The sequence below is a fragment of the Pelodiscus sinensis genome, chromosome 7 (genome assembly GCF_052426305.1).
Source record: "Pelodiscus sinensis isolate ZL-2025 chromosome 7, ASM5242630v1, whole genome shotgun sequence".
NCBI lineage: Eukaryota > Metazoa > Chordata > Testudines > Trionychidae > Pelodiscus > Pelodiscus sinensis.
Genome location: NC_143058.1, coordinates 5,489,152 through 5,517,146, shown reverse-complemented (window position 1 = coordinate 5,517,146; position 27,995 = coordinate 5,489,152).

The window sequence follows — 27,995 nt, the reverse complement described above, 5'->3', positions numbered from 1 at the left end:
AAACCTTTTCCTATTCTGCACTTGGAAATAAACATCAGAAAGAGGAGAATGCAGAAATTTCCAGTAACAGCATAATATGCATGTAAATGCTCAGCAGGCATGACATGGGAAGATTAAAATCGAGCATGCAACCTTATCTTAGAACCCTTGTGCATATGCAGTTTGACTTTAATGATATTAATTGTATTCGTTTGTCATACAACCTTAGGTACAGATGAATAAAAAGCAACTTCTGGTATGCTTGGATCAGGACAGCCCTTTACATAGAGGCTACATCTACACTGGCATGATTTTCCGAAAATGCTTTTAACGGAAAAGTTTTCCGTTAAAAGCATTTTCGGAAAAGCACATCTAGATTGGCAGGATGCTTTTCTGCAAAAGCACTTTTTGCGGAAAAGCGTCCGTGGCCAATCTAGACGCATTTTCTAGATTGCCATTTTCGCGATCGGGGCTTTTTTGCGGAAAACACGACTGTGCTGTTTACACTGGCCCTCTTGCGCAAAAGTCTTTCGGAAAAAGACTTTTGCCCAAACGGGAGCAGCATAGTCTTTCCGGAAAAGCACTGACGATCTTACATGAGATCGTCAGCGCTTTTCCAGAAATTCAAGCGGGCAGTGTAGACAGCTGGCAAGTTTATCCGAAAATCAGATGATTTTGCGGAAAAACTTGCCAGTCTAGACACAGCCAGATAGTAGGCAAATCTCCTTAAACAGCATCCTGCTTACACAGTACAGTTGGTGAGAACATTTTAATTAAAAACTGATTTATCCCAACTGAAGATCTGATCCAGCATCTTTATTAACCCAGGATCTAAACATTTGAGCATCAGGACAGTAGCGTCCTTAAGACCTTGCACAACTTTAGTTGAGTTCAAGGAGACTACTAATGCTTAAAGTGGTGCTGGAGTGTAAGTGTTTTGCTGGCTCCGGTCTTTTTAAAGCAAACGAGGCTCAGCTGAATTCTCTAGCCCTGTTTTCTGTCTCACTCTCCACTGCTCGTTTCTATCTCTAGGAGTCAGGGAGGAAGGGCTGAATAGCATCTGGCAGGTTGTGGGGCAGCTTCAAACCCCCTCATGAAGGTTAACCCTTTGTAGCGCACACACACTCCCATTGCTCGAATCGTGCTGTGGACAAGTGGCGGACTTTGCCTGCCAGCGCGGATATGTGTCAGGAACTCTACATGGAACCAGGAAGAGAAAAAAGCAGATGTAAACCTGGCTTGAAAAAACAAATCGGTGATACTGGAGCTCTGAGCTAGGACGCGCTTGCTAAGAGTGAAGTGTGTGCTTTTTTTTTTCATTCCACAACCTCTCGTCTTGTCAGAGAGCTGTCATCCGCCACTGCAGGATCCGCCCCAGGCCTTCCAGCTCACTGTGTAATCTGAAAGCGAAGGATAAAGATCATTTCAGAACCTAACAGGTGGTGCGCTTGTGTCGCCGTAGAATCGGGGATGAAAGGCAGCCAAACGAAAGTGCAAAAACATCACCAGGCGCTGCAGTACCCCATCCCCGCTCTCCTCCTTCACTCTCCCGGTGGAAGATCAGTTGGAAACCATGGCGTTTCAGCCATAACTCATTTTCTGATGAGATGAAGAGGCCTGAGAGTGAACCGTGACCGTTGGCGGAACGTGACTTCATCCTACATCCAAACGCAATACACGAGCAGAGACGCGGGAACAAGGTGTGTGGGTTGGGGAGAGCTGCACCACCCTCGGGATTCATAGAATCATAGAATAATAGGACTGGAAGGGACCTCGAGAGGTCATCGAGTCCAGCCCCCCGCCCTCAAGGCAGGATCAAGCTCCGTCTACACCATCCCTGACAGATGTCTATCTAACCTGTTCGTGCTGGGATTCCCCATGTCCAGGAACCAGACCTGCTCCCAACCTTCCACCAGCCCTAGGTCGTGGCCTCCAAGCAGCCCCTGCAGGGTCACACCAGTTTTGCCACCCCCCGGGGTACCACTGTCTATGGAGTCCAGGCCCTGCAGGCTCCACTGAAATTTGTGGTCCTGCCCTAGCCCAGGGCTCGGTACCCACCTCCAACTGTGTCTCGGTTACCAACTCACCCGGGCTATGGGCTCCATTTGTGGCAATAGTCATTGGTCTGTCCAGTCCAGCAGAGTTGACAAGTGGTGTCACCCCACTAGAGGATGCTGCCTGAGCAAAGTCCATTGGGGCTTTGGTGACCTCCTTATTGGCTACCAGTTGCTTTGTTTTCACCGTGCACTTTGGAGATGCTCTGCTCATTGCCTGCAGCTTTGGAGACCCAGGGATTTGACAGTGAGGCATGGCCATAGAAGGTAGGGCCTGGGGCAGTGAGGGGGTGCAAACAGGTGAAGAGGGGAGGCACAGCGAAGCACCCTCACCCTCAAAATAGTTCCAGTGCCCCTGGACCTGAGTTCCCTTGAAAAGAGTCATTTCCCTTGCAAATGATTAACGACCTGCCACTCCAAAGCGGCTAGCCAATCTCCTAGAGTGGCCCGTGAGCCTGGCGATCGCTGCGTGTCTCACAGCAAATTAATCAAGAGCTGAGAGTGGCTCCCACCCAAATCGCAAAAGGAACTACCTCGAGCCTATGCAATCAATCACATTGCGCGTCCAGCTCCGCCGGGGCCGTCTCCGCCCTGTTGTCTCGCCAGGATAAAGCTCAGGTCCCTACCTTCTATGGCCATGCCTCACTGTCAAATCCCTGGGTCTCCAAAGCTGCAGACAATAAGCAGAGCATCTCCAAAGTGCATGGTGAAAACAAAGCAACTGGTAGCCAATAAGAAGGTCACCAAAGCCCCCATGGACTTTGCTCAGGCAGCATCCTCTAGTTCCTGCTGAGTGACTTTCAAAGCGGGCAGACTTTGTGGTAACTTCAAAGGAGCACCCAAAAGTTCAGGAGCAAACTCCTGGCTCCATGGAAATGAATGGCACAATCCCATTGACTTCAAAGAGGCTTTGACAACCTTTTGAGCTGGCAAAGCTATAGTGAATATCTCATGTTACCTCTTTATAGCCAAATTCGGCATCCGCTGTTTTGTCTAGGTGGAGAAATTGTTGTTGGGTCAGGTGTTTCTTTGAGGCAAGCCTATCTATTTACAAAGTTCTATTGTCCCAGGCACGAACAGCAGGAGACCATGTGGTGGTGCGTAGTTCCAGCCCCCTTTCCAGGCAGCACTTTGCCCAAAAGCTCACTCTGTTTGTTCTGAGGGTGTCCTTTTCTTTCTGCTTTTTCCTCTCTTGGCCCCTCTGCTGAGTCTTCTGCTTCTCTCTCAGGGTGTGTCTACACTACATGCAAATTTGAGCTCTGCAAATTGCATAGCTTATTTTGCGTGTATTTCGAAATAGCTTAGTTCGTCATTTGGCGCTGTCTACCCAGCGCCAAATTTTGAAATAAATCGCTATTCCGAAATGTCCCTTAATCCTCATGGGATGAGGTTTACAGGGATGTTGGAATAGTGCACCCGTTATTTTGAAATAACGGAAGCGCTGTCCAGTTGCGGAATAGCTATTTTGGGATACCAGAAGTATCCCAAAATAGCACCACAGTGTAGTTGTATCCCCAGAGAAAGACACACACACCTCCACCAAACAATGTCCCTCGGCCCACATGTGAGCTGGTTTTGGGTGGTGACATGTATCTGTGCTCTGGTTGGAGGCATGAGGTTCTGCAGGTAGTCCGAAATCACCATGCCACTCCCCAGCAGCTGTGACAGACCCTGTAGTGATCAATACCTCAGGAAGTACTGTAACCTTCACCAGGCAGATTTGAACCTGGGATTTTTGAAGCGGAGTATAGGAGCTGTAGCGGTCTCTTGATATTAACTGTTGCTGTGGTCTAGGTGCCATTGCATTGGTCAGTAACCACACTAGGGCTATGTCTACACTTGCGGCTTCTTGCACAAGAACACTTGCGCAAGAAAACGTCCACACTGCCATGTGCGAGCTGTGCTTTTGCGCAAGAGCGCCCATGGCAGTGTGGACACTCTCTTGCACAAGAAAGCTCTGGTGGCCATTTTACCCATAGGGCTTTCTTGCGCAAGAAATCCCTGCTAAGCGTCCACACGGCCCTCTTGCGCAAGAGCTCTTGTGCAAGAGGGTTTACACCTGTCAAAAAAGAGCGTAGCTCTTGTGCAAGGAGCCCTCTCTTACCACGCCGTACTGTAAATTTACTTGCGCAAGAGCGGGTGGGCAGTGTGGATGCTCTGCAGATTCTTGCACAAGAACGGCTGTACTTGCGCAAGAAGCCACGAGTGTAGACATAGCCTAGGTGTGTGGGTTACAGTACCACTTCACAAGACCACACTGAGAGCTTCCCTCCAGATCACTCCTTGTAATAATGGTAAAAACAATCTGCCTTTTGTACCTGTTATTCTTCCATCTACGTAGAGAACAAAACCTATACTTCCAACCTTAAAATGATTACCATGAATTGGCTAATAGAGCCCATGGGTTGTCCATGCTTTTACCTACCACGTCCCCCCCACGCCCCGGTGGGGTATATATGTCCATGTCTTATGCAACTTGATTTTTACTCATCTTACAGGAGAAGATCAACATAATAAAATCAGCATCTTCAATTTAATAATAATGTAATAAGAGCAGCAATGTTGTGTTTACTAAAATAAAATAAAAGTTAAAATGTTACTGACTGTGAAGCTACTAAATAAATAAATGTTAATACATACGATATTGCAGCTTTAAAAAAATCCATCTTACGCATTGTCGTAAAATAAATAGTACATGCTGCATGCTGCATAAGTTTATTCTGCATCACTTGAGTCATAACTAGCATCCTCCTCCTCAGAGTCTAAATTTTCAAAACCATCAAAACTTTCATCATACTCACTGTCTTGAAAAACTTCCATAACCTTGGCTAGGCGTGGTTTGTTGACGGTTGAGGCCTGTGATGCTGCATCTGATTCACTGTCATAGTTGGATTCAGAGCTAGATGAGTCAACTTCTGGAAGAATTTCACATTTACGGAATCCATTGCGAATAGTAGCCAGTGTTATTCTTTCCCAAGCTGCCAATGCCCATTTGCAAACTTCAGCGTAAGTTGCACGGTGCTGTTGACCTGCCGGAGTGAAGGTGTGCTCACCATTGGTCATCCAATTGTCCCATTCCTCACGGATGAAGCACTTGAATGGGTGGTTGACAGCTGCATCAAGCAGTTGCAACTTGTAGGTCAGTCCACCTGGAATTATGGCGATATGTGCTCCCATGGCGTTGATATCTTTTTTTTAACCGAAATTTCTTTATGGGCAGCCAAGGCATCAAAAAGTAGCAGAGATTTGGGTTTAAAAAAAACCTGCCTTTTTGTGCACGAAAGCATCTGTCTGTCCATGTCTTCATCACCTCTGAGTTCATCCAGCCCTTCTTGTTATAGACCACAGAAATGGAGTAGTTTTTCTCGATGCATCATCACCCTCTTAAAAATTACCATTGGTCTTAATTTCTCCCCACCTGCCATGCATGCCAATACAACCATAAAACAGGTGCATTCATGACCTATTGTTGCTACACTGCCTGACTTTACTCCAGTTGCAGCAACAGACCGAATTGCGGGTATATCGAAGGACATTGGCGCTTCATCCATGTTAATGATGTCATTTGGTTTCAGGCCCAGCTGGTTAATTTCTTTACAGACAAAATCTTTGAAATCATCCATCTTCTTCTCCCATTCATCAGAAAGCCGTTGCCCAACACTTGTCCATGCTCGAACAGAAAGGTTGTTTCGTCTCATAAATTTGCAAACCCAGTTACCTGAGCCTCTGCGAACATTGTTGATTTTCATCTCCATAGCCATAAGTCAAGCCTTGACCTTTATGGCTACCATTGACACAGCACGTTGGCTATCTTTCTGTGCAAGAACCCTCTTTGCCAGGTTTTCTTCTAAATTTGGCCACTTGGTTTTCTTTCCTCGGCGTGCTCTTTTGAGAGGATTTAATTTCTCAATCTCCGCTTCTTCTTTTTCCACTCATGAACAGACTTTTCAGTAATGGAAAATTTTCTGCCTGATGCTCTATTGCCATTTTCTTTTGTATATGTAACAACTGATAGTTTAAAGGCAGCTGTATATGATTTGCGCTTAGGCATCTTTAAAAATATTTTCTTGGACTATATTTGTTATAAACTGAAAAAGTTTTAAAACTTTGTGGTTGGTGTAGGTCTTATGTACACCGGTAATAGGGTAGTGCTTATTGCTTTTTATAGCTCAGCAGTTTCAACTGTGGTTCATTACCGGTATAACAAAACCCAGTATTATCAGGCTACATGACGTTGTAATCTTCAATCTTTATAGCAGGCAAGTAGCAATCACATCAAAGACCACCAGATTCTTTTATGAAGGCTGCAGAAGTCTCTGTGGGTTATGTACATCCATGGGTATTCTAACATATTTTTTACGCACAATAGAAAAACTGCGGGTAATACATGAATGCGTGTTATACTTGAACGCGTGTTATATTCGCTAATTTACGGTACTTTCATTTCAGATTAAGGAAAAGCAATAGAAAGATAAAAGTAAAGTCTGTGTAGGAGGCTACATCTACACTGCACAGTTATTTCGGAAAAAGCTATTCTGGAATAGTTATTCCGAAATAGCTTATTTCGAAATAGCACATCTACACTGCAGGCAAGTGTGACCGCGTCAAGGGTGGGGGTACGCCCCCCCTCTTGGGGCAGGCCCCCTTCAGCCACTACTGCTCACCCCACGCTCTCACCCAGGTGTAACCCGTGTCAAGGGTCTTGCGTTATGTGTGTCCTAGGCGCCGGAAGAAAAGTATAATGCTCTCCGTGCGAGATGGGGAGAGGGGGGCCCGGGCCCACCCTCACTCATGGGCCCCAGCCCAGGGCCCTAAGGACACAGATCTTCCGTGATCCGGTCCGGCTGATGGGGCGTCTAGCCGAAATGCGTCAGCCCACCAACCACTCCTGGTTCTGCCCTGGGCTACTTCCTCTCCCCCCATCCACCCTTGACCTGGGGTCTCCCCAGCTCACCTCTCGCCTGGCCAACAGGGTGCCTCTAAGGTGGACATTGGTCAGGGGCGCTGGCTTCCTGGAGAGGTGGCAATTGTGCCGCTCCTCCCTCCTCTCCTGCTTGGGCGGCGGCGCTTTCAAATGCCCCACCACTTCCGCCCCTCCCCGGGGCAGGGCCAGCCCACTCGGACGTCCTGGGGGAGGGGCCGGGCCGCATGTCCCACCTCCCCTTTGGCCACGCTCTCGTCACCGCTTGCCACGGCGTCCGGGCTCGTCGGCTGCACCGCAGCACGAGAGCACCCAGCACACCACTGGTGCCCCACACCAGAGGCGCCGAACAGGGCTTGCTCGCCGGGGGCTTCAGTGTGGGACAGGGGCGTCCCGTCACAGCAAGCCTCAAAATTATTCTGAGGCTGGCTTCCCTAAGGTAGATGTGCTATCTCGATTTAGAGCCCCAGGAGGAATAACTTAGAATGGCCCTGGTGAGGGGCTATCTCAAAATAGCAGACGTGGAGCATCCACACACGACTTACTTCAAAATAGGCATTATTCTTCATAGGATGAGGTTTACAGAAGTCAGAATAAGCTGTCCCTGATTTCAAAATTATTTTGAAATAATGGAATGACTGTGTAGATGCTCGCATAGTTATTTCGGAATAACGGCCGTTATTGCAAAATAACTTTTCTGTGTAGTCACACCGAGAGAGAGCGCAGTGTGTGCATCCTCCCTATCAGAAGCGACTGCAGCACTACAAACAAAATGGCTGCTGTCTGCACTCAGTCAGAATGTGCACAAAAATGAACAGGTATAGAAAGGAGGAAATACAAACACCAGTAGACACCACTCTCCTCTCCGGAAGGTTCCCCTGCGATAAATACTATGAACATACTGGACAAAAGCATTCTAAGGCCAGAAAGCATCATTAGGTCATTTAGTCTGATTTGATTTCACCTACTTACCATGCAATGAGCCCAATTACTTGTGTTTGACTACAGCACACCTACCAAAAAGACGTCCAGTCTTTATCTGACAACATAAAGCAATGCGAACCCATCATGTCCTTGGGTAGTGTGTTCCAATAGATAATCACCTCACAGCCACAAAATTGTGCCTTATTTCTCAGCATGCCTCTCTCCGCAAGATTAAGAAGCCCATTCACGCCCAGTATTTCTACCTCAGGAAAATATTTATGCACCATGATCAAGTCACTTCTTGATCTTCTAGAAGACTCCGCAGCACTGCTCTCTTGTTGCACTGAAGTTATCACCCTCCTCCAGATGCTCAAAGGTTCTCTGTTTTCAACTTGCTGCTGTCAACAGAATGCAATAAAGCTTTCTTTTTCCCATCCACTTCAGTCCTCCCACGATTTAAACTCCTGCCGCCTCCAGAAATCTTTATTTTACATGTAACAGTTCTGTTGCCTCCAATACAGAAAGGAAAGCTACACGCGCCAGAGTTAACTAAGGCAGTGTTTGGAAATGTCACTGTTATTGTTTTTATTGCTTCCTACCTCAACATGCTGCCCCGCATCACACCAGCGCAGTCACTCAAGATGTGTCAATCACTTTGTGCTAGACTCCATGAGATCTCACTCTTGATCCCTGCACTTATTCCTTCTACCGTGCGGTGTGTGATGCTAGATGCCGGAGGCTATAGAGCAGTGTTTCTTAAACTTGTGGGCTGTGTCTAGACTGGCCAGTTTTTCCGGAAAATCAGCCGCTTTTCCGGAAAAGTTTGCCAGCTGTCTACACTGGCCGCTTGAATTTCCGCAAAAGCGCTGACAATCTTATGTAAGATTGTCAGTGTTCTGGTGGAAATACTATGCTGCTCCCATTCGGGCAAAAGTCCTTTTGTGCAAAACTTTTGTGCAAAAAGGCCTGTGAAGACAGCTCGGATTTATTTTCCACAAAAAAGCCCTGATCACGAAAAAGGTGATTGGGGCTTTTTTGCGGAAAAGCGTGTCTAGATTGGCACGGACGCTTTTCCACAAAAAGTGCTTTTGCGGAAAAGCGTCCATGCCAATCTAGATGTTCTGTTCCGAAAATGCTTTTAACGGAAAACTTTCCCGTTAAAAGCATTTCCGGAAAATCATGCCAGTCTAGACATAGCCTTTGAGACCACGGAACAACAAACAATAATTTTTTTTATGCGCAACACCTATGAAAATGTTTCTTAAAAAAAATTGTTGTCAGAGAAAAACAAAGCAGTAACAAAAACAAAGAAGAGGTCGTGGCACACCTGCGAGTGGTTCACGGAACACCAGTGTTCTGCGGAACATAGTTTAAGAAACACCGCTATAGAGGATTATTTTGTGGATGCAAGTTGCCTGTTCATCATCTGCTGTCCTTTTACCTACTGTCCTGATATATGCAATCACAATCCAGCTCAAATGGGAGGTGTTAGTTTAAAGAAAACAACTACAGACAAGCAAAACAGCCTTCCCCACAGATTGAGTTCCAGCTTTGTCTCCTCATTAGCAAGGACCATGCACGTCCTGGAACTCAATCTGCTGCAAGTGAACACAGTTTCACTACTAGGCTAATGTGATGACACTGTCAGGGGAGAGCCAAGATCAACATAAGCTTTTAAAGCAGCGGGGAACAGAATGAGAATTGCTGTGGGCACATGTTGCTAATATTCAGAGATGGCCAGGCTTCTAGTTCTGTAACATGGCTTGAGTGGAACAAAACTGGAATATACATCCTGGGCTGACTGGCTGGACACAAAATCCACATGTGTGGCAGTGTGGTCTTTTCCTCAGTGGCTTGAGGAAGGAAAAATAAACTGGCCTAAGCAGAAGAAAAACAACAAAAATTTCCCCGATTCTGAGGATCCATCAGGCCCTCTGAAACTTGGAGGTGAGTCCTGGCTTTCCTTAGCATTTGTTTCCCAGATGCCCACCCAGACTCACGCTCATTCGACTCTGTGCCGGGGGAAGAGGGAAACTGAACGACGGTTAACCCCTTGTTCACTGGACTGGGTCGTCTCTGTGTCACATAGAAGCAAAAGGGGGTGATGCAGTAACGATTGGTAGCACAGAAATCACCAGCATTAGGTCCAGACGTCATCATGGTGAGTTACCAGGATGGAGGTGGGGCAGGTCTTCCTCAGACTCCTCCCCTCATGGACCAGGCCACACCCCCTGTGCCACCTGGGTCCTGCTTATGATAGCTACAACCAAGGGGTGACAGACACCATTCAGGTAACTCAGTTATCACCACCCTGAATCACATCTGCCACCCCTTGGCAGTAGCTATCCTGAAGAGGACCTACGTGGCATCAGACAGATGGCCCGACCCTTGAGGGGAGAGGAGGGAGGGAGATCTTTTCCTTCACCATTATAACGCATCATGATAATACACGGAGCCAATGGCAGTGCTTTCTGTACGACCAGTGCAGGAGGGGGAATCCAGGTAGGCCATGAAACCAGAGTCTGGGGCCACGTTTACACTAGACCCGGAAGGTTGGGTTAAGGTACACAACTCCAACGATGTAGAATACTTACCTGGAGTTGGCTTACTTTGAGCCGAGCTTGGCTCCGTCTTCAGAGGGAGGCCAACAGGAGCAAAAGCTCCCATTGACTTTCCTTACTCCTCGCAGTTGCCAGTAATAGTGCCAACCTGCACCGCCCTCAGCATTTGATTTAGCAGGTCTTAGCTAGACCCATTAAATCAAATGCCAGAAGACTGATCTCTGGCACAGCAAATGGAGGCGTGGCCTGGGATTAAGAGAGCCTGAGAGCAATGACAAGCTCTCCAGCCTGATACAACCCTACAACCCCTTGTATGGCTCGTCACCTCCCAGAGAGGATGGGAAAGGGGAAAGCCATCAAGGTCAGGCGTAGCCATAACCAGGTCACTATCGCAAGATTGCTTGTGCCCTAAAGAAAAAATCTTAGAGCATCGACACCACGAGGGCCATCCCTACACCTGCACAGCGCATGTGGCTGCTTAGGGCACCTGAAAATTTTGGAGCCCGGGAGTTGAGCCTCTCTTACTTACTGTCCTGGTGGTGCCACAAATTATGGTGCCATGACCAGTGTTCTCTGTGGCCGTCCACGAGAGATTCAAATGCCGCCCAGCTGATTAGCAGAGCACCCATGGCCAACAGTATGTGTTTCTACTGATGGTGCACAACCAGACATGACTGGATGCACATAACAAAATTTATTCTGCACATGGCTGGAAAAAAATCAGAGGGAACACTGGCTATCACTATGCCCTTGCCCTTTTCAAAATGCTGGTGAGGGTGTTACCTGGTTACTGCAGCTACCAGTGGAGCCGGTAAATAACTCCAAGCAACTTCCACAGTAGCCAGGCACTTAACCCCTTCCCTGCTGGACTCCTCCAGGCTGTGCTGCCCTAGAGCCAGATAACGCACTATGGGAAAGGGATGGGGAGTATGCGGCAGGGTGGGAACAAGTCACATGCGGTGGCACATGGGGGAGGGAGTTGTGCAGGGCGCCATAAATCCTATGGACAGCCCTGAACACAACATATCAAAAGCATAAGTCGGTGCCACCAGAGGCTTGCAAAACTTCCCTGCAAATTACACCAGCCTTCCCGCTCTGTGAACCAACCTCCTAGTAGAGACGACCCCTGCTTTATGTTAAACCCCCATTGCACTAAGTAGGAAACGCTCTTGAATATTTAGCCCCGGGTGTTACCAGTGTGGAGCCTTCCCTCAGAGGGAGCCAGCCTTTCAGAGACCGTGTGTTTAAGCCTGGCGTTTGATCCACTCATGAATTGCTGTGAAGAGCGCAGCCGCATTGCCACCAGGGGAGGAGGAGGAGGCACGACAAGTCGTGACACCTTAAACTCTCCGGTTGAGGAGGATCAAACTCGCTGCAGGAAGTGAACAGCAGAGCTTCCCCCCTGCTCAGCTGGCGGCAGGCCCAGGCCTCTGTTCGGTAGCACTGAGCTTCACGTTGTAAACCTCAGCACTGAGACACTTTTCCCAACTGTCAATGAACCCTCAAATCCCTTGTAGGGCAGTAGGATCATAAGCTGTTAGCTATTGACTGCACCCCTTTAATTTGAGGGCACGTATTAGGAACATAAAAACACAGGAACAGCCATACTGGGTCAGACCAATGTTATCCAAGTTATCTTCCGGCAGTGGCCAATGCCAGGTGCCCCAGAGGAGTCAACAGAGCAGGGAATCATCACGTGATCCATCCCCTGTCACCCACTCCCTGCCTCTGACAAACAGAGGTTAGGGACACCATTCCTACCCATCCGGGTTAATAACCATTGATGGGCCTCTCTTCCATGAATTTATCTAGTTCTGTTTTGAACCCTGTTATAGTCTTGGCCTTCACAACATCCTCTGGCAAGGAGTTCCACAGGTTTTGTTTGTTTTAAACCTGCTACCTATTAATTTCCTTTGATGACTCTTGATTCCGTCCCATAACACAGGAACTAACAGCTTCAGAGGGGTAGCTGAGTTAGTCTGCATCTGGAGAAGTGGGTTGTGCCCATGAAAGCTCATGATACCAGCTACATGTTTTGTTAGTCTTTAAGGTGCTGCTAGACTACTTGTTGGTTTTTAAGCTCTTCTTTATTCACTTTTCTCTCAGGGCCGACTCTTGCTCACATGCATATGGCCTACCACAGCAGTGGGCAATAACCCTCCTGCAGACTAGACACAGTTCACCAGGGTTACCCCATGGTAGGCCAATGCCACTGTACCTGCGCCTCTGCAGGTACAGGTGCTTGAAACTCCTGATGGCCACGGAGCACCATTCCCAGCTAATGGCAGCTGTAGGAAGCGGTGTCCCAGTCCACACTGCTTCCCACAGCGTCCATAGGCCAGGAACGGCGATTCGTGGCCAGTGGGAGTTGAGAGGCCATACCTGCAGAGGCACAGGTAAATAAAATGGCAGCAACCCACTGGGGCTAACCCTGGCAACCCACCTCCATGCTATTGCTCACGTGTGTAGTATCAGGGAGGAATTTTCCCCCAGGGTAGTTTGGCAGTGACCTTACCAGGTTTTCTCCTTCCTCTGCAGCATGTGGGTGTAGATCACTTTCTAGGGTTATCAATTATCTGGCTGTCTCTCACTTAATTCCTTCCCTGGTACTGCAGAGACCTTACCACTCCTGTTTTCTCCCTGCCGTATAGAATAGCCTAATCTCCCAGGGGCTGTAAAAAAGTGTTTTGGGCTCTTTTTTGGGTTTAACGTGTGGGTGTTGGATGGCGTTAGTGGCCTCTGATATTCAGGAGGTGAAATTCAACCATCTGCTGGTCCATGAGGCCTTTGAATTTGATGGCTGCATGAACGACTTCCTTAACTCCCACTGTGGCACACCCCCTGTTGGCCCTCTCTGGCTTCGTGCCCCATTTAGACATAAGAACATAAGAACATAAGAATGGCCGTACTGGGTCAGACCAAAGATCCATCTAGCCCAGTATCCTGTCTACCGACAGTGGCCAACACCAGGTGCCCCAGAGAGGGTGGACCGAAGACAATGATCAAGCGATTTGTCTCCTGCCATCCCTCTCCAGCCTCTGACAAACAGAGGCCAAGGACACCATTTTATCCCCTGGCTAATAGCCTTTTATGGACCTAACCTCCATGAATTTATCCAGCTTCTCTTTAAACTCTATTATAGTCCTAGCCTTCACAGCCTCCTCTGGCAAGGAGTTCCACAGGTTGACAATGCGCTGTGTGAAGAAGAACTTTCTTTTATTAGTTTTAAACCTGCTCCCCATTCTGGTGTAGAACCAGAAGAGGGTAAGCATGCCCCACTGATATGAGGTGCCAGAAGGATTAATATGCACCAATTAAGCCCTTCCCTTCATCCTTTTCGGCCAGATGGGGGCACCAGAGAGTTTCTGTTGCCAGTGTCAACTTCCAGATTTGGGTCTTAGTTGAATATAATCAATAATGAAACAAAAGACAGGACTATACAGCACTTTAAAGACTAACAAGATGGTTTATTAGGTGATGAGTTTTCATGGGCCACACCTAATAAACCATCACCTAATAAACCATCTTGTTAGTCTTTAAAGTGCTGCATAGTTCTGTCTTTTGTTTCAGCAAGACCAGACTAACACGGCTGCATCTCTACCAATAATCGATAATGGTTTCACAGATATTGCGGAGAAGCAGAATTTAGTGTCATCGAGGGAGAGTGTGAGGGAACAGTATTAAAATCTTCTACCCTCTCTTCTGACTTTACATTTTGCAGCAGACGTTGTTTAAAACAAATACAAAACAAATTCACGTATGGAGTGGGTGTAGTTTTAGCGTTAAATTAAGTTTTTGTCGCATTTTAGTATTTTTAATCCAGCAGGCAAAAAAAAATTCAGTATTTTCTTCAATTTAATTAATTTACTAAACTCCTCATGGTTCATTGAATTCAATCCTGTATCTGCGATCTTTCTGGGTCCATTAAGCTCGTGGGGTTCAACTTCATCTCTTCTAACTCATAAAAATCTCATCAAAATGGAAATAAAATGCAATTTTGAACTTGCTAATGAAGGGAAAAAATGTTAACTTTCCGGCGCTGTTGAATTAATGGATTATCTTTGCCAGCTCAGTTTAACGGGAAACTTTCACATTGGGGCAAACTTATAAAAGTGGGAATAATTATGCAAAAAGGCATTTGCTAAGCCAGTAATTTCCTCTGCTTTTCCCCCCACAGTGGCTGAAGATATTTATTTATTAAGATCCTTCTCCCACCTGTGCCTGCTTCTCCTTCAGGATGGGCATAATCCTGATTATAGCATATCCCATTCTGTTGCTAGCTTTAGAGTTAGTCACTGATGTCATGTAGTCATTATAGCCCCACCTAGCACTGCACTTGGCTACCTGCACAACTTTCAGCGTAGGAGTGATTCCATTTCTCTTCTGCTCATGCTGCATTTCCCAACTGGTGGGCACAAAGCAGTGTGGAAGTATCGGACTGTGTTATATTTCGATGCCGCAAACATCCCCAAGTCTTTTTTCACAAGAGCAGGCCTTGATTCCTCACCAAATTCTGGTCAGGTTAATTCCCTCCTGTCTCCACTTGCCATTTCAACTCCTTTTGGTGTCTTCTTCAATTCCTGGCCTACACTGTTGGGCAGTATTCCAACATGCTACAAAAGAGCCGCCAAGTTCCACCCTAGAGGTGGCTGCATTTCAGTGTTGAATGACATTTCTGGGAGCTCTAAATAAAGTTCAGAAAGTACTTGGGTAACTTTTATGATGAAGTGGTCTCTATAAATGCTAGAACTTGTCAATTTTTTAAGGGAGCATTTTAATCACAACAGAAAATAATTTTAACTGCAATCTCATTTTATATCAATGTCTTTGATATTTATCATTTTAGTTTTTTCTTCTGTTTTTCTTTTCTTTTCCCCAACTATTCTTTCCCACTTTCCTTCCCGATTTTGTTTAATCTCTTTCCCCCTTCTCCCTCCCCCCGACAATAATGTTCAAAATCAGTGGGTGTTTTTACCCAGCAAGTGACGGAAGAAAAAACTTAAGAGAAGAAAAGTAAAGGAAAAAAAACTGAAAAATGAAATAGACGTATGAAAACATTGCAAAACAATATTGAAAGTATTTGCTTAAGCCAAAAATGGAAACTATAACTTTGAGAGGAAAACCACTTCAACATTTCTAATTGTTTCATGAAATTGTTTTTAAATCACCTAATAAATCTAGTGCATTGTTTTCTCTCTCCGTCTCTCTCTCTCTCTCTCTCTCTCTATATATATATATATATACAGCTATAGTTATGGAAATACTATTTTAAACTATTATTTTCAGAGTAATTATAATCAAATAATATCCATGGACCAATCTACCTAAAATTAATGTCAGTGTGGTTCATGCATGCAAATGAAGGGCTGACCAGACCAATGAGTTACTCTTTCTAACTGTATTTAATTATCATCCTCTAAACACAAAAGCCTGCATAACAAATGAGAATGTCACTGGCAGTGAAGTTGATTATGTATCAGTGACAGGAGAAATTCATTTGGTGCTCTCAGCTCAGTAATTTTTGCTCCACCCTTCACACCCTTTTTCTGGGGAAGTTGTTCATGATTAGATAAAGGAGTGGGAGGCAGTAGCTGTTTTTTTCCCCCTAGATGAATTTCTCAATATTAATTCTCAGAGCAGGAGATTTTAATCTTTTAAAGGCTCGACTTGGACAAATTCTAACTTCTGTGTGGCGTGCTGTTGTCTTAATTCTTCACCCCCCTGGAAGTAATTTAAGCTTTGTCACCCCGAGTCCTTAGCTTATTTGGCTCCACTATGTAGATACGCTGATGAAACGATTCCCAGTGGAGATTTTAAGATGCAGGATGAATTTCTACGGTTGCTGATTTCCCAACTCTTCTAAATTGATCTTTGACCATGTCAGTTAATTAATTAGATAACTAATTTTCCTCCTCGCATGCCTGGATGCATGATGAATCTTTGTCAGGCTAACAATGGTGAAATGCCACAAAGTTTGGAGGCTGCCTTCGTCTTGGGTAAACATCCCAAAGTTTAGACGCTTCTCTCAACTAACTGAACCACTGGGGAAAGCCTTGCTTCTTGGGCACAGCTCTTGCATTTTCAGTCCCAGATAGAACTACTGCACCAATTAAGAGTAGATTATACCTTGGAGCACAACCCCAGGCAAAGACTGGTGTATAGGTGATGGCAGTGATAGAAATTGCCATATATCTCTGTTTACTCTAGGAATTTATTAGCATGCCATTTTCCATGCTGACTCAGTTGGGTTAACTAAAAATTAAGGGAAGAGCTAATCCATGGTCCATTCTGCACACACTCCATACCCTATTGCTCCAAAGTGGGAATAAGGGAGTATGTATCTGGATCCAAAATTCAGCCAGCCCACAATAGTTTGTGGAGGGACGTCCCGTGTGCAAGTCACCATCTACCCCTTAAATTGCAAGACACCAGAGAATGTGCTGTGACTTCAGTATTAGGAAATGAACTCAAGTTTGAAACATTGCAAATCAAATCGCTGTAAATGGAATGCATGCTTCGGATGGTTTTGTCCATCTTTAATTTCAGTAGATCTTTGACTTTTAATTCTGGCCCTTACAGGTACAAGAGGGGAAAATTAGCCACAGGATCAGTCACCTCTAAAATAGCTAGGTGCCTGTTTGCTTACAGAGAGAATAGTGAGTCTGCCCCACAGCCTTAGCTGTCTCAGTGCCTCTTGATGGAACAATGCCCCACATCCAGAAGCGGTGTGGGTTACATTTTCACCAGCAGGTCTCAAAGCTCTTGCATAAAGGTGGTCAGTATCATTCTTCCTATTTTATAGATGGGGAAACTGAGGCACGCACCAGTGCTGCAGATGTTTTCCTCCTGACTTCCTCCTGGGATCCTTGTAATGGTCCCTTAGCCTCGTAAGTAAGGACCAATTCCTGCTACATGCATTTAAACTTTGGGTATGTCTGAACGACGTTGTTGTTTTTTTGAAAGAGGATATGCAAATTCTGCAGGAATTTGCATATCTTCTTCTGATCTCACTTTCGAAAGAGGATCTTTCAAAAGTGAAAGTAGTCTGGATGTGGGTTTTTTGGGGAAAAAACCCTTTTTCAAAAAAAACCCCACATAAACCTCATTTTTTAAGGAAGAGCGGTTTTTTTGAAAAAAGGGGTTTTTTCCCCCCCAAAAAAATGCATCCAGACCACCCTCAGAGTTAATCGGAAACAGTGAATCTGTTTTAAATACATACCCTTAACATATTCCAGATGAGCAAAATTATATGCGACGGAAGGAGCTTGGGATTAAGGGTCAAACGTTGTCATTCCATCCCAAACCTTTGCTACTCACACACTGTCAGATCTGACCAAAACCGCCCATTGTCCCCATGTGTTGGCAGTGTGTGTCTGCTTGCTCTCTCCCCAGAACTGGAGGGTGGTCAGTGAGTGAGAATGGACAGAAGCTGCGTGAAAACCCCACTTTCTTGAGGGTGCCATAGTTTGCTTGGCAATACGGAGCCCCACCATATTTGAGTTTTTGAGGCACTGCGGCAATACGGAGCCCCACAGTTTTTGAGGCATTGTGTCTACTAGGATAACCCCATCTGACTATCGCCTGTGATTGGATCACAAATCAGGCATTATTTGCTGTTTTTCTTAAAACCCTCATTTTGGGGAGGCAAGGGGGTTTATTTATGGCGTCCAAGGCCAGGAGGGACCCCTGTGATCCTCAGACTCTACTTCTTGTAGAACCCAGTTTTTAGACCTGACTCTGCCACTAACTCACCCGGGGTTAAATCAGAGACCCTGCCTAAGCCTCAGTTTAGCATCAATCCTGCAAGGCTAATATTTCTCTCAGCGGCACCCCGTGGGGCTTCGCAGAGCAATGCCTCCACAACGCTGAGGGATCCTTGACTTACTAAGCACGAACCACATGGCTCTCTGGTTGACGTTCCCCATGTCCCCTCCCCCCTTGCCTCATCGTCTCCCAGCCAAAAACAGACACGAAGGCCACGATTGGAAGAAGTGGCCGGTGGTTTGGGGGTGGGGAGACGGGCGAACGTGAGGCACATAAAGGCCTTGAAATTCAGGCATCTATGGCTAAGCCTCCAACATCACTGGTTGCTTTGACACACCTTGGCCTAAGCGGCCTATCTGACTGGAACTCAGTGGGAGCTGGGTGGGACGCAGTCACTCCAAGTGGAAGGCAAGTGGGAACTGTTGTGTATTGGGCTGCCGTAGTGATCGATCTTCTTGTTGGTATAGTAACTGAGTTAGGCCATTGGGGGTCAGCCCAGCCGATTTTGGTTGGTTCTAGCTAGTTCTGTGTGGTGGAATAAAACGGAAACTTGCCACCACTGCAGCTCTCTGTGTTTCAAGCGATTTTTTCCTAAACTCGGTAACGCCGAACACTGTAACACAGTGGTGATGAGGATGGGATACCTGTGCTGACTCCAGCAAGAGAAGCAGAAGTCAGTGTAAGGCAACAAACCTTTTTGCAGTTGTGGAAGAGGGTGGGGGTGAAACTGACTATTACACTGAGGATGCAAACTGAAACTAAAACTAGGGTCTGCTTTGTTCTGAGAGAGGTGGGGGGTGGACCACTGAGACCTTTTGAAGAGACTACTGTATTTTTAAAACATTTCATGATTTGGGTGTCCTGGCTCATGATTTTTAATGCTTGGAATTGTCTGTTGATTGACAAAGAATAAAACAGAGATATGAGGGACTTTGTGAAATGATGGGGGAAAAGGTTTGGCCACGTCTACACTGCACATTGTTGTGCAAGAAGATATGCAAATGAGGCATAACGATGCATATCCCAGCACCTCATTTGCATACCTAATGAGTCACCATTTTTGTGGAAGGGTCTTTTGCACAAGACGGAGCTGTCTACACTGCTCGTCTTGCGCAAAAAACCCTCTTGTGCAGGAGCCGTCCTTTCCTGAAAATAAGCGGCAGGGTGGCTCCTGTGCGAGAGAGTTTTTCTTGCGCAAGAAGGGGCAGTGTAGACAGCTCCTTCTTGCACAAAAGACCCTTCTGCAAAAATGGCAGCTCATTAGGTATGCAAATGAAGCATGGCGATATTGGGGCACTGGAATATATGAATGTGAGGGTCATCTATGAAATCACATAGCACACTTCCCATTTCTAAATGTTTTTAAAAGCAAGTGAATCTCCCAAACTCTGTTACAAGGTGCTGTACATAGCTGAGGGTTGCCAGTTTTGTGGACGTGGCATGTGAGGCAAAGGTCATGATTGAGACTAAGGTAGTCAGGTCTAGTGGGCAGAGCTGACGTCACACCTGGTAGTTAAGGCCAGGAAACAAGTTGGAAACCAAGAACCAAGGCCAAAGGTCAGAGCCAGAGTCAGCAACCAGGAACCAAATGAAGAAGGTGTGAGAGAGCAGCCAGTTGCGGATTTGCCGAGTGGCACAACTTCCGGGTGTCCCCTCCAGGCTTATGCAGTCTGCCTGTGTAACCCACACACCTCGGGTATGTCTAGACTACATGCCTCAGCCGACACAGGCATGTAAATTAGACATACCGACATACTCAGTGAAGCGGGGATTTAAATATCCCCTGCTTCATTAGAATAAAAATGGCCGCCGGGCTGTGCCAGCTCAGCTATTTGTCGGCTCAAAGTGGCAGTCAAGTCAGGGATCGGTCGACAAAGAAAGCCGTTGTCGACCGATCACTTATACCTCGTTTCACGGCTTTCCTTGTCGACCGATCCCCATCTTGACTGCCACTTTGAGCCAACAAATAGCTGAGCCAGCACAACGTGGCGGCCATTTTTATTCTAATGAAGTGGGGAATATTTAAATCCCCACTTCATTGACTTGTTGGGTAGTCTAATTTACATGCCTCTGTCGGCAGAGGCATGTAGTATAGACAAACTCTTAGTGTGGTTACTGAGCAATGCAAGTGGACCCTAGACTACAGCAACAGTTAAGATCAATAGACCTCTACAGCAGGGGTTGGGAGCCAGCTGGCTTTTAGCTCAGAGGGTCGAGGCTTCCAAGGTCCCAGGTTGAAATCCGCCTGATGGTAGTTACAGCTGCACCAATCAGGGACCCTAAGAGCACAGCCAATCAGTGCTTGGCCCAGCCAGGCCGACAGTCCACCAATCACTGCTTGCCCGGGTTAGCAGAGGATGGGGTGGATGCTGCAGTTGCTCAGGGACTAGCAGATCCCGATTGGAGCCCTGAGGACCCTCGTTGTCCCACAGACCCCAGAAGGGGGTGCTGTGGTGGGGCACTTTGGCAGACAAGCAGGGCACAACCTTTGGAAAGGTGCTACCCCCACTCCCTCCATACTGAGCCAGTTCTGGGGAGGCAGGATCGGTGGCTGGGGAATCCCAGTGTTCCCACTGCCCTCTCAGACCTTTGTCGATTGTTCAAGGGGAGCAGAGGTCGCCCATGCACCAGGCTGGTGGTGGCAATGGAGCTCTAAGTGACGTGGCCAAAGCCCACCGAGGGGGAGTCACCGGAGTCACCGTCAGAGCCAGCATCGCAAGCCTAGACGTTGTAGCTCCCGGTCCAGTACTCGCACCCTTAGACCAGGCCATCACTCAACTTTTGCTGTCAAAGTAGAACCATTTCTTTTGGGGGGAGGCATTGATAGTGGTAGGTGATGGCCGGAGAGTGTACGTCCCCTCTCTGCTGAGCAGAGGCAATGGGAAGTCAGACTTCCTCTCCCCATCCTACCAGCATGGCCCAACCCTGACCTGCAGGCCATCATGGGGGTAGTTCACTCCATGCATACACCTTCTGTTGTAACTACCGGGCCAGGCTTCAATTAAAGCCAACAATGGAGTTTCTTGCTCTGGATATGTATCCCCCTAGAAATTGGACAGAGCTGTCTAATTCCCTTCCCATAAGCCAAAAGTATGGTTTCCTCCATACCCTCCTGGTCATATTTAAACCGGTGGTTTAGAGGTTAAAATCTCCATGTCACCCGCTCCTAGTCTCCCCCCCCCCCCCCAGCCTTTTAAATGTGTTAAGCTATATTGAGAGAAATTCAACCAGGGTGTAACTAAATAGGCTTACATGGGAATCACAGGTGCTCAGCAGCCCTGACAGTGCCTAAGTAAGTACCTCCAGCCTAGGCAGGCCCCCTGACTAAGGTACTTACTTAGAGTAACTTGACCAAGGTTATCCTCTGAGTCAGTGGCAGAGCAGGCACGAGCGCCCAAGTTCCGTGATAACCTGTCCTGGTTGCTACACTCTTGACACAGCTCTTTGGATACTTCATATTTCATTTGGGCCAACTGCCAGGGTGTTACTCTGGATTTATACTGGTGGAAAGAAAATCATAATCTGGCCCTTCATTTGCATTCTCTCCCTGTCTTCTTCATTTTCTTCTTTTCTCCCTCCCCCGCAAAAAATGAAAGCTTTGAGCATCCTCATCCGCTTTTTTTCATTCTTTCCATTAACAACCTACCCTGGGGCAGTGCCAGGGCTAAAATATGTATGTATGCAGATAAAACGGTTCTTCTAGTTGCTGCTAATGACGTTTGCTTCCATTTCCAACACCCTCTCTGCTCAAATGACATGTGTGATAGCCCGGCTTAATAATATTCATCTCTCTCAATCTTAATAAAACTCCTCGAGGCTTTCTGTCTCCAAGCCCATTTAATCCCACTAATACTGTGTGTGCACCTGAACCCCATCTACTCAATGTGGGGCTAGTGGATTCCATTTCCAACTTATCCATGTCTTTGATAAAATTTGCTCTCCAGGGGCTTTAAAAGCACTCCCCCAATCCTCTTTGGTAAACATGCTGCCAAATAAATGACAAATAGAATTGTTGCTCTTGGTACGCTGTGATGAGTAAGAAACACTGATATGTCTACACTGCAGGATTCTTGTGCAAGAACTTTTTGCACAAGGGTTCTTGCACAAAAGTTCTTGTGCAAGAGCGCGTCTACACTGCCATGGGTGCTTTTGTGCAAGAGCATCCATGGCAGTGTGGATGCTCACGTGAGCAAGAAAGCTCTGATGGGCATTTTAGCCATAGGGGTTTCTTGTGCAAGAAACCCCTGTTCCCATCCACACTAGCCTTTTTGCGCAAGAGCTCTTGCGCAAAAAGTCTTATTCCTCATGGGAAGAGGAATAACTCTTGCGCAAAAAGCCCTTTCTTCTGACGATCTATTGTAAACTTTTTTGTGCAAGAATGGGCTTGTAGTGTGGACACTCCACAAGTTTTTGCACAAGAACGACTGTTCTTGTGCAAGACGCCTGCAGTATAGACATAGCCTGAGTCTCTGTCCATGAGATGGGTTGCATGGTTGTTTTGATTCAATCTGGTTGTGTCGTGCCTTGCACGCTTTCAAAATCAGTATCTGTCCTTTACAGTCAGGTCCAGGGCTCATTTTTGTCAGGCGGTACATAAGTACAGCACAGTCCCAGGACTAACTCTCTAGCCCTAATGCAAGCTGAGATATGATAAATGACCTGACCGTTTCATCGACAAATCGTTCTGAATTTCTCTAGCTGGAAAAAGTTTAAAAGGCAGCTGTAGCTTCCCAAAGATCATTTATATCTCTGGACCCAATAAAAAGGATAATTTGCTGGACCAATTCAAAGGGACATTCAAAAGTGCATCCAAATGTGTCATTCTAGGCTCTGATGGTTTTGTGTCTGCAAACCCACTGTATAGGTGGGATGACCAGCTCGTGGCTTTTCCAGAGAGTTAGCACTGGGGGAGAAGAGGTTGAATCCAAGATCCTGTGTTGACTAGGTGTCTCCCTACCAATTAGTCTTTTGCCTGATTGCTAAGTGCTTGATCCGAAGCCCATTGAAGGCAAAATTAATCTTTCCATTGACCTATGCAAATGTAGATGAGATCAATCCATTTCATATTTTCAAAATGTTTTGTTTGAAGGAACAAAATCATAATCTCTATTTATTTGCATTGTCCTTGGGTTATAAATAACTTTCCCCCTTTATATGGATTCATATGTCAGGACTCAAGATGGTTTGTTAATATATTATGAAGGGGAGCCCACTTGAAATGTGATCAGATGAAACACAATTCACAATAAGAATCTGGATTGAGAGAGACACTAGAGCTGTGTCTAGACTGGCAAGTTTTTCTGCAAAAGCAGCTGCTTTTGCAGAAAAACTTGCCAGCTGTCTACACTGGCCGCTTGAATTTCCAAAAGAACACTGACTTCCTACTGTAAGAAATCAGTGCTTCTTGCGGAAATACTATGCTGTTACCGTTTGGGCAAAAGTCTTTTTGTGCAAAGCTTTTGTGCAAAAGGGCCAATGTAGACAGCTCAGATTTCTTTTGCGCAAAAAAGCCCCTATCGCAAAAATGGCGATCGGGGCTTTTTTTGTGTAAAAGTGCGTCTAGATTGGCATGGACGCCTTTCCGCAAAAAGTGCTTTTGCGGAAAAGCATCCATGCCAGTCTAGATGCTCTTTTCTGCAAATGCTTTTAACGGAAATCTTTTCCGTTAAAAGCATTTGCGGAAAATCATGCCAGTCTAGACTTAGCCTAGGAGTACGTCTAGACTACAGGCTTTTGTCAACAGATACTGTCGACAAAGAGCATCTAGACTACATCCAGTTCTGTTGACAAAGCAAGCCTCTTTGTCGACATGTCAGTGTAGACACAAAGGAGAGTATAGATGCAATAATGCCTTCTGTCACCAGAACTCTATTGACAAAAGGCCGCTTATTTTTCCTTGTATTATTCTTCGTAAAATGAGGTTTATAGCCGTCGACAAAACTGCTGAGTTCTGTTAACGTTATATTGACAGAACTCAGCAGCAGTGTAAACACAGGTTTAGTTTTGTCGACAAAACTGGACTTTTGTCGACAAAACCCTGTAGTCTAGACACACCATAAGAGGTTCAAGCCAGCCTTTCAGAGATGGGGGAAGCCTTAATTTTGACTTAATTGAGGTGGGAGCTCTCTCTCACTCTGTATAAGAGCAGCCCCTAGTTCCGTGGAGACGTGGGGGCTCTCTCTCACTCTGTATAAGAGCAGCCCCTAGTTCCGTGGAGACCTAAGTAGAGTTGGGTAAAATTTTTCAGGTGAATAATACCACCACAGTCACGCTGATGTGTTTTACAAATTCATGCTGGTTTTGCTGAAGTTTTACTAGAAGGAAAAACCTAAACATACAAAGACATTGAAATGTTTTTGTTTTCACATGTTCAAAAGACTTTTGTGGTGGTTCTTGTTTGAAACAACTTTGCCACTTTCCTTTCAATCGAAAAGGTTTAAAGTGCTCAAAATCAACCCGAGAGGTTTCCGTCTGAGTCAAACAAAACCTTCTGCTCAATCTGAAATGTTTCTTAACTCTTCAATTGGCCAAAATTTTTTAAAAAAGAACTTCATTTGCGGTTTAACACAAAGTAGTTTTTCACAGGTGCCAGTGAACCGAAAAATCCATTATTTGCACAGCTCTAGTCTTTACATCTTTCTCTTGCAGCATTCGCCGAGGCAAAGTAATTCATGAAGATAACAGAAGGAAGCCTCACCCACTGATCTTGAGTCAAGGCCACTGTCATGGGGATTTGTAGAACAAAGGCTGAGTAAAGGGAAATTATTTTGAAGACCCTGGGTGAAAAATAATAATGCCTGTGGTGAAAGCAACATCAAGCTCTTCCATTCTCGGGTGTGATAGCTGGCAGGACAGACTTCAGACCTGTACCGATGTTATCAGAGAATTTACAACCTTCTGATAATGCGCTCTTATCATAGAAACAGCTGCACTGACAGGCCCTGGCTTTCGATGGCACAGGCAGGGCTACTTCAATTTATAGCATGGTGCTGCCTTGGGCAAGGTAAGGTAGGCCATATCTACACTACGCGGCAGAGCAATGCTGCTGCGGTTGATCTTCCAGGGTTTGATTTAGTGGGTCTAGTGAAGACCTGCTAAATCGAATTCAGAGCACACCTCCTTCTTATTGATAAACTAGGCAAATATAACTTAGATAGGGCCACGATAAGGTGGGTGCATAATTGGCTGGATAACCGTAGTCAGAGAGTTGTTGTTAACGGTGCTAAATCCTGCTGGAAAGGGATAACAAGTGGAGTTCCGCAAGGGTCTGTTTTGGGACCCGTACTGTTCAATATCTTCATCAATGATGTAGATATTGGGATAGAGAGTACGCTTATTAAGTTTGCAGATGATACCAAACTGGGTGGGGTTGCAACTTCTTTGGAGGATAGGGACATAATTCAAAATGACCTTAGCAAGTTAGAGAAATGGTCAGAGGTAAACAGGATGAGGTTTAATAAAGAGAAATGTAAAGTGCTCCACTTAGGAAGGAACAATCAGTTCCATACATACAAGATGGGAAGCGACTGTCTAGGAAGGAGCATGGCGGAAAGGGATCTAGGGGTCATAGTGGACCACAAGTTGAATATGAGTCAACAGTGTGATGTTGTTGCAAAAAAAGCAAATATGATTCTAGGTTGTATCAACAGGTGTGTTGTAAGCAAAACTCGTGAAGTCATTCTGCCGCTCTACTCTGCACTAGTTAGGCCTCAGCTGGAGTACTGTGTCCAGTTCTGGGCGCCACATTTCAAGAAAGATGTGGAGAAATTGGAAAGGGTACAGAGAAGAGTGACAAGAATGATTAAAGGTCTAGAGAACATGACCTATGAAGCCAGGCTTCATGAACTGGGCTTGTTTAGTTTGGAAAAAAGAAGATTAAGGGGGGACATGATAGCGGTTTTCAAATATCTAAAAGGGTGTCACAAGGAGGAAAGAGAAAATTTGTTCCTCTTGGTTACTGAGGACAGGACAAGGAGTAATGGGCTTAAAGTGCAGCAGGGGAGGTTTAGATTGGACATTAGGAAAAAATTCCTAGCTGTCAGGGTGGTCAAATATTGGAATAAATTGCCAAGGGAGGTGGTGGAATCTCCCTCTCTGGAGATATTTAAGAACAGGTTAGATAGACATCTGTCAGGGATGGTGTAGACGGAGCTTGGTCCTGCCATGAGGGCGGGGGGCTGGACTCAATGACCTCTCGAGGTCCCTTCCAGTCCTACTATTCTATGATTCTATGATCGAGTGAGCTGTGTTGGGCATCCCAAGAAAGGGAGCCTAAAACTAAAGCTGTCCGCAGGCAAGCTCCTTGTAGGAGGTTATTTCAGGAATGCAAGCGGCCTGGCGGGTGCAGAGAGGGCCGTGTGCTGGGAACTGATGTCTCCTTTTCTCTCTGTGCCTCGGCCAACTTTCTCAGGGTTTGATTTCTCTTTGGATTTGTCAGGAGGGTGGGCACACCTAGCTGCCATTGCTTTGGCACCTTCTCACCACGTGACGACCCACTCTCGCGCCCCTTTTCCGTGGAGCTACCTGGAGATCATTCGGATCTGACCCGGCACCGGTGTCTCCAGGGGCTCGCCTCTGACTTGGCTATTTCTTCATACAGGATGAGGTTTAATAAAGAGAAATGCAAAGTGCTCCACTTAGGAGGAACAATCAGTTCCATACATACAAGATGGGAAGCGACTGTCTAGGAGGAGCATGGCGGAAAGGGATCTAGGGGCATAGTGGACCACAAGTTGAATATGAGTCAACAGTGTGATGCTGTTGCAAAAAAAGCAAATATGATCTAGGTTGTTCAACAGGTGTGTTGTAAGCAAAACTCGTGAAGTCATTCTGCCGCTCTACTCTGCACTAGTTAGGCCTCAGCTGGAGTACTGTGTCCAGTTCTGGGCGCCACATTTCAAGAAAGATGTGGAGAAATTGGAAAGGGTACAGAGAAGAGTGACAAGAATGATTAAAGGCTAGAGAACATGACCTATGAAGCCAGGCTTCATGAACTGGGCTTGTTTAGTTTGGAAAAAAGAAGATTAAGGGGGGACATGATAGCGGTTTTCAAATATCTAAAAGGGTGTCACAAGGAGGAAGGAGAAAATTTGTTCCTCTTGGTTTCTGAGGACAGGACAAGGAGTAATGGGCTTAAAGTGCAGCAGGGGAGGTTTAGATTGGACATTAGGAAAAAATTCCTAACTGTCAGGGTGGTCAAATATTGGAATAAATTGCCAAGGGAGGTGGTGGAATCTCCCTCTCTGGAGATATTTAAGAACAGGTTAGATAGACATCTGTCAGGGATGGTGTAGACGGAGCTTGATCCTGCCTTGAGGGCGGGGGGCTGGACTCGATGACCTCTCAAGGTCCCTTCCAGTCCTATTATTCTATGATTCTATGATTCTATCCCCTCTTTGCTCCGTCTCCAGGAATTCGCACTGGCATTGCTGCGGGAGGCTTACCAGGGTGTAACCGCCACCGTGTGGATTTGAACCTGGGACCTCTGGAGCTTAGTATAGGAGCCTTTGAGCTAAAAGCCAGCTGGCTCTTAGCCCATGCTGCAGAGGTCTCTTGTTCTTAGCTGTTGCTGTAGTCTAAGTGCCACTGCATGGGACAGTGAACCACACTAGGTATGTGGGTTATAAGGGCATCCGTCAAAGACAACACTGGGGGAGCAGGCAGGCAGCAAGCTGGCAGGATGTGCTGATATAAACAATCACGGCACACAAGCTACACATAGCTGTGTCTAAAAAATATGCATCTTCTTTGCTACCTGTTTGCACCATTAGCTGCTACATTAACAAGATAGCT